Here is a 12,736-nt window from a genome sequence, read left to right as displayed (position 1 = left end):
AAAACAATAACAGAAGACTGGGAACTTCAGAAAGAAAAGGGGAACAATGGAATGGGTGAAAACAAATGGGGTATATATAAGAGACTATCATTAGCCTCATGAGTTTCTTAAATACTATCTGATGGTCAAAGCAAATATTATGACACCATCTGATGTGGTTCTCAATGTAGAGAAAGGAAATACTACAGAAAATCATACTTTAAAACTGGGGAATATTAAGAGACTAAATGGAAGTAAAATTTTGGAACTTCACTTGAAGTAATAAAACACTGATTCCAGTAGGCTATGGTAAGTTACATATGTATACTGTGATGCCAAAAGCAACCACTAAGAAAACTATACAAACAGTATACACAAATGATTATAAATAAAGTAAATTAAAATGGACTTATTAAAAAATGTTTAAGTAACCCACCAGGCAAAATAAGAGAAACACAGGATTGAGAAACTAAGGTAAAAGACAAAACAAAAAATAAAATGGTAGACCTAATCTTTAACATAGCAATAATTACCTTAACTGTACATGATCTAAATAACCAAGTCAAAGACAGAGATTGGAAGAGTAGATTAAAAATTCACAAGCATGATCCAACTATATACTGTCTATAAGAAGTTTACTTTAAACATCATGATATAGGTAGTTCAAAGTAAAAGGAAGATAATGATATATCATGTGAATGTTAATCAGAAAAAGTAGGAATGGCTATATTAATATCAGATAAAATCGACTTCAGAGCAAAGGAAATTATTAGGGGCAAACAGGGTCATTACATAAAGATAACAGGAATAATCCACCTAGATGACCTAATGATACTAAATGTGTGTGCACCAAACAACAGAACTTCAAAATACATGAAGCAAACACTGAAAAAAGTAGTAAAAGGAGAAAATTTTAAATCCACAATTATTATTTGAGACTTCAGCACAGCAATTTATAGAACTACCAGAGAGAAAAATCAGCAAGAATATGGAAGAAATGAAAACATCATCAATCAATAGGATATAACTGACATTTAAAGAACACACTCAGTAATAGCAGAATACATATTCAAGTGTCCATGGAATATTCACTCATATACTATATACTGGGCAATAAAAAGAACCTTAGCAGATTTAAATTGTAATGTGCCTAAGTGTTGGATGCTAAGACTCAGAGGATTTCTTATTTCTTTCATTTATATATTCATAAAAAATTAGCAGATTTAAAAGAATTAAAATCATAGAGTATGTTCTCTAGCCATAATGGAATCAGACTAGAAATCAATAACAGAAAGACAACAGGAAAATCTTCAATCATGTGAAAACTAAACATCACAATTCCAAATAACTCATGGGTAAAAAAGACAGCAGCAAGGAAATATTTTTTAATGCATAGAATAAAAGAAAATGGAGATATAACAGATCAAAGTTTGCAGAATGAAGTGAAAGCAATGCTGAAAGGGAAGTTTATAGCACTAAATTGGGAAAGAAAGTAGTTCAAAGCAATAATCTAATTTTCTATATTACAACAGTAAAAAAGGAAGAGGAAAAAAAACACTAAACAAGCAGAAAGAAGGAAATAATAAAGATGAAATAGAAATCCATGAAACTGAAAACAGGAAAATAGGGGGGAAAAATCAATGAAACAAAAGGCTGGTTCTTGGAAATAAACAATCTAATCAATAAAGATCTAGCAAGACTGATAAAGATAAAAACATGGATGGCACAAATCACAGATATCAGAAATGCAACCAGGGATACCATGACATATCCTGCAGGTTAATGAGGAACAAGTTGTTATGAGCAAGTCTACACTATAAATTCAAAAATGTAGGTGAAATGGGCCAATGCTTCTACACTCAAAACTACCAAAACTCAGCCAAGATGAAATAGATAATCTCAATTTTCCTGTAACCATTAGAAACACTGATTTTTCATTTAAAAACTCCCAAAAGGAATATTCAGGCTTAGATATTTCACTTTTACCCAAGACATAAAGAATTAACACCAATTTTACGTGATTTGATAAGAAAGAGAAGTAGAAGGAACAGTTCCTAATTAAATTTATGAAGCCAGTATTACCTTGATTCCAAAACTGGACAGGGATAGTATAGAAAGAAGAAAACTACAGACCAATATTTTTTATGAAATTGGCTGTAAAAATCCTCTGCCAAATATTAGCAAATTAAATCCAGAAATATACAAAAAGAATAATATACCATGACCAAGTGGCATTTATTCTAGTTATGCAAAGTTGGTTAAATATTTGAAAATCAGACAATGTTATCCACCATAACCAATAGATTAAAGGGAAAAGTCATGTGATCCTATCCAATAATGCAGAGAAAGCACTTGACAAAATCCAATCTCATTCATGATTTTAAAAAAAGAAGGAAAAAGAACTCCAAGCAAACTAGGAATAGAAAAGGAACATACTGAAACTCATAAAGATGATCTACAAACAACCTATACCGACATTATATTTAACTGTGAAAGACTGAATGCATTCTCTGTAAGATCAGAAACAAGGCACGGATATCTGCTCTCACCACTTTTATTAAATATATTACTGGAGGTTCTAGTAAGAAAATAAAGCAAAAATAAATAAATACATACATTTAAAAGTTAAATTTTTAAAAAGTTCATTTAAAAGATAAAAGGACTATTCCTACTATGTTGAATAGGAAGGAATATATCCTACTGAATGTTGAAGAGTAATATATCCTATTATATTGCCTAAGGAAAAGTAAAACTGTCTGTGTCTGAAGAGGAGATGATAATCTAAATGGAGAAAATACCAAGGAATCCACAAAAAGCTTGAGAAATAATATTAGTTTGTAAATGTTTTAGAGTACAAGATCAACACAATTTTATCACATTATATATTAATAACAAATGTGTAGAAGCTTAAATTAAAATATGTGATGCCATTTACAACTGACCTAAATAAGTACTTAAATACAAGCCCAAGAAGACATTTATAGGACCTCTATACTGAAAATTACAAAATGCTGATGAAGAAAAATTTTAAAGTCCCAAACAAATAGGGAGACATACCTTGTTCATGGATTAGAGAACACAACATAATAAAGATGTCAATTCTCCCCAATTTAAGAGGCTTAACACAATTACTCTTAAAATGCCCTCAAGGTTTTTGCGGATATAGACAAGCTTTTTCTAAGATTTATATGGTAAGAAGAGGCTGAAGAATAGCTAAAACAATTTGTAAAGGAAGATTAAAATGGGAGGAATTAATCCACCCAATTTCAAAACTTTGCAGTAATTTTGGAGGGTAGATACATAGATCAGTGGAATGGAATAGAGAACCCAGAAATAGACTGACATAAATACATTTAACCTGATTTTGACAGCAGTGCAAAAGCTATCAAGGAAGAATAGACATTTCAAAAAATGGTACTGAAACAGTTGGTCATCCCTCGACAAAAACAAAAAATGAACCTTAACCTAAACCTCCACACCTTACACAAAAATTAAATCAAAGTGGATCATAATCTTAAATGTAAAAGCAGGACATTTTTAGAAAAAGAAATAGGAGAAAATCTTTGGCATCTAGAACTAGGTGAATAATTCTTAGACTTGACACCGAAAGTATGATCAATAAAAGCAAAAACTGATAAATTGGATCTCATCAAAATGAGTTAAAAATGCTTCATAGAAGATCCTTTTAAGTGGATGAAAACTCAAATTACACAGTGGGAAAACATATTTGAAAATCCCATATGAGACAGATGACTTGTATCTATAATATACAAAGAACGCTCCAAACAACTTAAAAAAATCCAACTAGAAAATAGGCAGAAGACAGGAACAGACATTTCATGGAAGAGCATATACACATGGCAAAGAAGCCCATGAAAAGATGCTCAACATCATTAGCATTAGGGAAATGCAAATTAAGACCATAATGAGATATCAGAGAATAACTAAAATTATAGTGACAACATCAAATGCCGGCGAGTACGTAGAAAAGTTATATCACGTCACTGGTGGGAAAATAAAATGGTTTAGCCACTCTGGGAAACAGCTTGACAGTCTCTTTTAATCCTAAAAGTAGATTCACCCTACAACGCAGTACTTGTACTCTTGAGCATTTATCCAAAAGAAACAAAAACTTAATTAAGTTCCCACAGAAACTTACACATAAATGTTCATAGCAGTTTTATTTATAATAGCCCAAAACTGGCAACTACCCAAATGTCTTTCAATGGATGAATGTTGAAACAAATTGTGATAAAATCTTATGATAGAATACTACGGAGCAACAATAAGGAACAAATTATTAATATATGCAAAAATTAAAATGAACTTCAAGGGAATGATGCCGAAGAAAAAATTTTTAGAAGCCAATCTCCGAAGATTAAGTAATTCATGATTATGTTTACATATTATTCTTAAAATAACAAAACTGAAAAAAAAATAACAAAACTGTGGAGATGGAGAACAGATTAGAAGTTGCCAAGGGTTAGAGATGGGGGTAGAAGGTACAGTGGGGAAACTTTGTGAGGTTTTTGTGGTCCCAGTACAAATAATACAGCACTCTTGGTTTTAATCCCTAAAGATTTTTAAAAACAATTCCTAATAAGAGTTGTCCAGATATTTAGCAATGGCAGCAGATTACAGGTATAGCTCCCCAACATGACAACTTCAAAAGAGATTGTACTAATTCAATGCATATGTTAATTTTAAAAAGGCCAGTCACAGTACTTAAATGGTATATATCTTAATGATATTATTCTAAGTATCTAGCTATACCAGATGGACTAGCAGGATTTTCTGTACATTCAATCTTATTTAAGACAGTAAATCTTATAATAAGAGAGTTAAAAAAAGAAAAAGAAAAAACAACACACCTCAACTACAGTTGGATATTCTCATAGGAAGATGAGGTGAAAAAAGTAGCAGTGGTTCAAAAGCTTAAGCAGTGGCACCTAAATTTGGCTGCATATTAGAATCATCTGAAGCACTTTTTAAAAACCCTCACACTGACTGTTGGTCATCCTAGACCAATAAAATAACTTTAAATCTCCTCAGACGATGCCAGTGTCTAGCCAGAACTGAGAACCAGCAGACTAAGCAGAAGGGGATGTTTCTACAAAGATTTCTTAACAATAAGTCCTTTCACCCAATCAGATTTACCTTCCCACAAAGGGGTAAAGAAGGCTAGATGTTGTCCATACTTGCTTAGCTTTAATTAGCACTTGTGACTTGCCCAAATCCTAGATCATGTTTCCCCTAAATTTCATGTTATTCCCTAATTTTTTCAAATCCAGGGCTAAGGGGTTTGCCAGGATGAGATTTTAAGTGTTCACACAAGGGAAGTCCCTGGCAAACCAGGACAGCGGTCACTCTACATTGAATTGTAAAGCATCCTAAATAACCCTGCCACTGCTCCCAGATACTAGTCTGTGCCAACCAGTGGAGAAAAGGCATTCTCCATTACTACCACGGCAAATGCTGCTGTACTTGCCTTGGCTACTCCCTATCTTTTCCAGGCCTCACTCCCCTTCACCTGCTGGTGGACGCTTTGGCCAGCTGACAATGCAGGTATTTTCAAACTTTAAGGTGAATAAAAATCATATGGAGGGCCTGTTATAACAGAGATCACTGAGCCCCTCTAGAGTTGCTGATTCCATAGGGCTGGGATAGGGCCCTAAAACTTGAATATCTGACACATTATCAGGGGACGCTGGTAAAGCTGGTCAGGTTGTTACCGAATGCAGGTTCGTGTGTCTGAAGCACAGTGAGGCCAAACAAACCTAAAGGTTGTTCATGACATTTTTTTTTTAAATTCCGTATATATGTGTTAGCATACGGTATTTGTCTTTCTCTTTCTGACTTACTTCACTCTGTATGACAGACTCTAGGTCTATCCACCTCATTACAAATAGCTCAGTTTCATTTCTTTTTAGGAATAAAGACACAGACCTACTTGAGAATGGACTTGAGGATATGGGGAGGGGGAAGGGTAAGCTGTGACAAAGCGAAAGAGAGGCATGGACATATATACACTACCAAACGTAAGGTAGATAGATAGTGGGAAGCAGCCGCAGAGCACAGGGAGATCAGCTCGGTGCTTTGTGACCGCCTGGAGGGGTGGGATGGGGAGGGTGGGAGGGAGGGAGATGCATGAGGGAAGGGATGTGGGAACAGATGTATATGTATGACTGATTCACTTTGTTATAAAGCAGAAACTAATAAAAAAAATAAAATAAAATTAAATTAAATTAAAAAAAAAAAACCTAAAGGTTGGAGTCTGGAGAAGAGAAAGGCTTATTGCAGGATCGAGCAAGGAGAGGGGTGGTCCGTGTTCCAAAACCCCTGAAATCTCCAAAGGATTTCAGCAAAGCATTTTTAAAGGCCAGGTGAGGGAGGGACATCCCAGGGCATGTGATCAGCTCGTGCACAATCCTCTGATTGGCTGATGTTGAGGCCACAAGGCAGGTAACATTATCCATCCTTAGGTGCCAGAAGGTCTGGGGGCTATGTGCTCATGATCATCAAGGAGTTCATTTCTTCCATTGGGTGGTGGTTTTTAGCATCTGAAAACTCAAGAAATATGCCTGAGATACTATTATCTGAGTACTTCAGAGAGAAACTACAATAGAGGATATGGTGGATGGGTCTGTCCTAGGAAGGCCCCATAGGGTACTGCTTGGTTACAAGGTGACCATACTTTGAGAACCACTGCTCTAGTGGCTTGGAATGTTAAGAAAGTAATGGAAGAATCCCTTCCCAGATCTAGATTCTAGTATCACCAGCTATTTTGGTGGGAGGAAGGGTAAGTTTTGTCCTTGCTTGGACTTCTTGTTCATTTATATCGAAGCCTATTTGAGGCAGTGCGTTCGGCAGTCCTGCAGATCTGTCTTTTGCTTCAACAGTGTTTGGAATGAACAGACCCAGGGACGCTCCTTGCTCCAGCCCCCGACCACCCTCCAACCTTTCTTCCTTTCGCAACCTTTGGAATCAGACACTCAGCTATCCTCAGCCTCCAGGACAGGCCAACACCAGTTTTTGAGCTTAGCTCTTTATCACTGATCAACCACGAGTTCCCAGGTTCGTCAGAGTTATTCCACCGAGGTGGAGGCCGCCGTCCACCGCCTGTTCAACATGCATCTGTGGACACTTACCTCTCTCTGAGTATCTATTTCGACAGCAACAATGGGACTCTGGACAGTATGGGCCACATTTTTCGCCAACTGGCTGAGGAGAAGTGTGAGGGCGCCCAGCGCCTCTTGAAAATGCAAAACCAGTGCTGCGGCCGCGCCCTCTTCCAGGAGGCGCAGAAGCCTTCTCAGGATGAGTGGGGTAAAACCCAGGATGCTGTGGAAGCCGCCATTCTTAGGGAGAAGAATCTGAACCAGGCACTATCGGATCTGCGCGCCCTGGGTCCTGCCCGTGCAGACTCCCAGCTCTGTGACTTCCTGGAGAGCCGCTTCCTGGAGGAGCAGGTGAAACTCATCCAGAAGATGGGCGACCACCTGACCAACCTCCGCAGGCTGGCTGGTCCGCAGGCTGTGCTGGGCGAGTATCTCTTTGAAAGGCTCACCCTCGAGCCAAACAGGAGTCTCTGAAGTCCAGCCGCGTCTGAGGAGACCCTCTGGCGTCAGAGCTTCTGCCTGAAGCCCCGCTCTGCAGCCACTAGGCAGCTTTGTAACCGCCCTGGAGCCCTCTCCCAAGCCTTGGACCAAATGGAAACAATAACGCTTTTTTTTTTTTTTTTTTTTTTTTTTGCGGTACGCGGGCCTCTCACTGCTGTGGCCTCTCCCGTTGTGGAGCACAGGCTCCAGACGTGCAGGCTCAGCGGCCACGGCTCACGGGCCCAGTCACCCCGCGGCACGTGGGATCTTCCCAGACCGGGGCACGAACCCGTGTCCCCTGCCTTGGCAAGCGGACTCTCAACCACTGCACCACCAGGGAAGCCCCAATAACGCTTTTTGCAGAAGGAAAAAAAAGCCTATTTGAAATACAAACAGAATAAAGCGAAAAAAAAGAAATATATACATATATTCACGTTCTTTTAACATATGAATTGCCCCACTTTATCTGTGTGAAATAAGTTTGTTCCCATTATTGGGCTGGTTCTCAAGCTTTGCTGCTCGTTTGAATTACCTAAAGAGCTTGGAAGAAAAACATAGGTGTCTGGGTCCCAGCCCCAGAGATTTTGATTCAGTAGGTCTAGGGAGGAGCCTGGGCACGGGGAGGTCTCAGAGTTCCCCAGGTGATTCTAATGTGCAGCAACTTTGTGAACCACCTCTTGGCTTCAATGCAGCTAGTCATCAGATATTAAATCTAAGACACATGGACTACTAGTGCGTGAGCTCTGTTGCTAGGTGTATTCCATTTTCTTCCTCCTGGAAGATTCGTGCCAGGGAAAATGATTGATAGTTGTGTTACTTCTCTGAAATGGATGGAAATTTCCAATTAGCGTGAACAGGGGAGGGTGAATGGGTGAATGCAATAAGGTGTATCATTTACGTATTGCCCTATGTGTATGGCTAGAAGCTTTTGCAACTGAGGTCTGCCCTACTTTTCATGCTAATGGTAATGCTTGTCCTCCTAATGCAGCTGTAAACTTTATAAGCCCATAGGTAGACAGCATCACAAAATATTTACCCCTCCCCACTGGCCCACTCTCAAGCTTCACTCCCCTTCCCCAATACACAAATGTACATCAATGCGCTTGAGACCAATATCAACATACTGACCTTCAATTCTTCTACTTTGCAGCTTCCCTTTTCTCAGGAGATGTCAGCATTTAGTGCAAGGACAAATGCTTGCCTCTTGAGGAGTAATGTAGACAAAGCCTCCAAGAGACAAATAGCCCTCAGGGAGGGGGAAAAAGTCTTTCAAAAAGGTTGATGCCCAGAGGAGGCATTTTCAGTCATCTCAGCTTAGAGGTCCAATATCCAAAATTAAAAAGGTTAAAAAAAAGAAGAAGAAAGCAAGGAAGAAAAGAAGGAAACAATTTTCTTATCTCATAGTAATAAGGCAGTTTTCCTTAAAAAAAAGACTTAAGCCTTAAATTCTCTTTCCTAATCAAAATGTGCTTTTCCATCTTTAGACTATTCCTCTTATATCCTGTATTATTCATGATGTTTAATTCTTGAAATAGCACATGGCTGAAAACAGAAGCTAACCTCTTGTTCACTATGAATTAAATCTTCTTTTCCTAGGACCCGTCTACAATGTACAATTTGGGGTTGGCCAACATAATTATTTTCTCTGAAATACGTTACAGCATTTTGCCTTTTCAATATATAGTTATACAATACATTGTTAACACAACATATTTAATATAGTCAATATAGTAAATACAACTATAACACACATGATATGATGCCACTTTGGTGATTTTCTTCATCCATGTAATTCTGAAATTTGACAGTATAGTTTTCATATTCTAATGAGCTGAGTATTACCTTTGCAAGGATAGAAAAATAAAATAAATTCATAATATTCTTGGTGGTTTGCCCCTGGGGTGGATTACCATAATGGGGGGATATTTGAGCCTTTCCCCAAGTCATTAAAAATCCTCCAGCGAGCAGCCCCTTGTCCACTCCAGGGAGTGGGGGGAAAGGATCTTTAATCATAATAATCCTGGGGGGAGAAATCTCGGAAATAAGACATCTGCTTCTGTGCCTTGTTGTTTTGCAGAATAACAATGATTGCCTTAGCAGCTTCTATTGCCATATGTATACAATAAGTAAACGAACAGAAAATTGAATGAACGCATAAAAGAAGGATAAAGCCACCCAGCTAAACAAACCCACTCTCTCACCTGCTGTGCCCCGAAACATGAAAGAAAGAATCACGGGATCATAAGGATTAATAAAATAACAGTCTCTGTTAACAATATTGACAGGAGGTATAAGGATAATTTGTCTGATGTGGGACCAACAGCTTAACTAACTGCTTAATTCTTTTTTTTTAAGGGCAATTCATTCATTTATTGTTTAAAGATTGCAAGACAACATCTGAATTTTTGTAGCACAATTTAAATGTTTTACAGAGTAAAACAGAGTATAAGCAGAGTATAATAGCAAAAACAATTAGTTTCCAGTAATATCTATATCTCTATTCAGAATTAAGTCTTCCACAGACATGTAACCTGGAAACAAAAGCCTGTTACAATAAGCAAAGCTTCAACGGAGTGGCTACTTTTCGGGCCAGGGAAAGGTTCATCCCTATAGGAGGATGATGTGCTATGTAAAATGGCTGCAAGGTCACAGCCTTGAGGGCGTTGGAAGTCTAGTATCCTATTCCACATTAAGTAGTTCGGGGAACTTCAAACGTCCGTTCATCTGCAACCAAGCTGGCAACCTTTAACTGCTATTTCAAGCAGGTAAGAAATAAATGAAAAGAAATTCCTACATTGATGTTCCTTGATTTACACTGCTAAATGGTTCATTAACATGTAATTCTGGCTAAGAATTACATTTGAGACTCCTTGCTCAGATTTTGGTTAACAGTACAAATCTTTCATAAATTCATGTTTTTATTAATCAATAATTTGTCAGCTAGGATACGTTCAGGCATCAGCTGCAACTTCAAAATAGGTGCACTGCCTCAGCGCTTTGGAAAGACATAATCTAAAACACTAATAGCAGACAAAATATCTGTTACTAGACAGCATATGTGCAGTACAGCAAGACAAAAACATATTCATATGTGCCACGGACCAGCCTCAGAAAGAGGATTTCACCGCCCAAGGTCAGAAGGGAGGGGGTAAGGAACTGAAGTAGCACCGACGAATGGGGTCAGAAGGCCCAAGACAACTGATGGTTGCAAGGCAAGTTTTATTATGCTACAGTTGCAGATTATATAGACTAGAAAAGGGAAGGTTGCCAGACGGTGGTTTACATTATCTAATGACTGTCTCGGCTCAAGGTTAACTTCCCTGGGAGAAAACCCATAAACCCAGAATCATCCAAAATAACCTGCACGTGCAGGGTGGAGACAGATTTGCTTGTCTCATTTTCCATTCTTTCTGATTTCTGGGCCCTGGTGATTTATCTCCCATGGAATGGAACAAGGAGGGGAACAAGTAGGGACAGTCCCTTCGAGCAGCGGCGGCATGCCTGGCATGTCTGTAGCCTGCTCTCAAGGCTGACTGCTTCCCACAGGTCCCCCTTTTTTATTTTTTAAGTTTTGCTGCAAAATAATTCCATGAACCTTAGTGCCGAGAGTAGTATACTGTTGCATGAGGATACGAAACAGACATGAGAAGATTATTATCAATAATAGGCAAATTATGGCCAGGGTAATAAATCCTGACAACCCTCTAGTAATCCACGACTAAGGGTTTAACCACTTTAAATGATCCAGTAAAGTTTGAATTACATCTTCTGGTGAAATATCATCAAGATGTGCATTTTGTATATCCTGAATTTCCGCATTTAATTTCTTAAGATCAAGACTAATAATATTATCTGACCAAACACTCAGCAGATGCATTTTTACTTTTTCCCATTCCCAAATACAGTCATTGTACTTGTAAGGAATATCACAAATCCACGTATACTTTGCATGACAAGCTAAATGCATCCTCAATTTTAATGCTGCCATCTGATCTCCAATCCTCAAAATTGCGTTTTTAAATTCATCTAACTTGTTATTAATCTGTAAATCTATGTGACTTTGTAAAGATTAAGCAAGACTGGTATTTTGAGATAACTGATTAACAAAGTGAGCATGATTAATACTCTGTGAAAGAGCAAGACGGGCAGTAGCCGCGGTAGCAGACAGAGCAGCCAAGGCAAGTAAACTTACTATTAGCCACCCAATAAAGCGTCTCCTTCTCTGCAAGGCTTTGGAGAGTTCCACCCATGCCTGTACTCCCGTATCTTCATACCAAGGTTCTCTCAGATGTACAGGCACCATAACATATATGGGTTGCCTTAGTATAAGCACAGATTGTGTTCCTGCAGAAGGGAACATACAACTGCTAAAAATACAATGAACACAGCTAATATTATATCCTCCTTTGGAAGAATTACCAATGTTAATAGAACCAATCAAAAGTGTATATGGAGGAGCAACACAAGTTATAACAGGTGCATTGGAATATGTTAGAGCTAGTTTCCATATATCCCAGTTCTTTTGAAATGTGATAAACCTATCTATGATGGGAATAGAAGAGAGAAGAATTGACCCCTTGGTATGATCTGTAGTACACCATATTTGGTTATTATTCCAAGATGCATTGCAACATTCAAAATTGGATCCAGCAAAGTTAATGGTCATAAAAGGAGGAAATTGAGTTTTTTATTTTCTGTTAAGAATAGTAACCTTATGTCCAACTATAAGTATCCCTTGTCCTCCAAGTAAATGCTTCACACAGAAATAATTTCCTGAATCTTCACCTGGAACCTTGGCTATAGTAATAGAGGAATCCCAAAGTGGTGAGGCATATGAGATTCGACCTCTAATATTAATAGCTTGCCCATTTTTATACCAAATGATGGTATCCTTAAGATCCTCTCGTCGGCTGGTAGCCGGGCCTGTAAGAGTAATGTTGGTTCCTGTAAAATGAAGGTTCATGAAAGCAAAACAATGTAATAAATGAGTGATAACATGTTTAGTAGCTTCTCGGGTCTGTGCTGTAGCACAGAGGAAACCAGAATAAGTATCAATAGTGACATGAACAAATTGTAATTTCCCAAAAGACGGGATATGAGTAACATCCATTTGCCATAAATGACTAGGTGATAATCCACGAGGATTAACACCATAATGT

At 38.1% G+C, this 12,736-nt stretch overlaps 1 pseudogene across 1 annotated transcript in view; it reads left to right on the top strand.

Moving 5' to 3' along the window:
- Positions 1–7,738, top strand: part of LOC309797634 (ferritin light chain-like) — a 50,586-nt pseudogene extending 42,848 nt beyond the window's left edge. The window contains exon 2 of the transcript in view: positions 7,054–7,738. The product of the transcript in view is annotated as a ferritin light chain-like (transcript). The remainder of the gene's footprint in view (positions 1–7,053) is intronic.
- The last annotated feature ends 4,998 nt before the right edge of the window (positions 7,739–12,736 follow it).

Source organism: Mesoplodon mirus (assembly GCF_964341445.2).
Source record: "Mesoplodon mirus genome assembly, contig: HAP1_SCAFFOLD_810, whole genome shotgun sequence".
NCBI classification, from domain to species: Eukaryota; Metazoa; Chordata; class Mammalia; order Artiodactyla; family Ziphiidae; genus Mesoplodon; species Mesoplodon mirus.
Note: the sequence above shows the minus strand (reverse complement) of the source record. Positions and strands in the feature narration are given on the sequence as shown.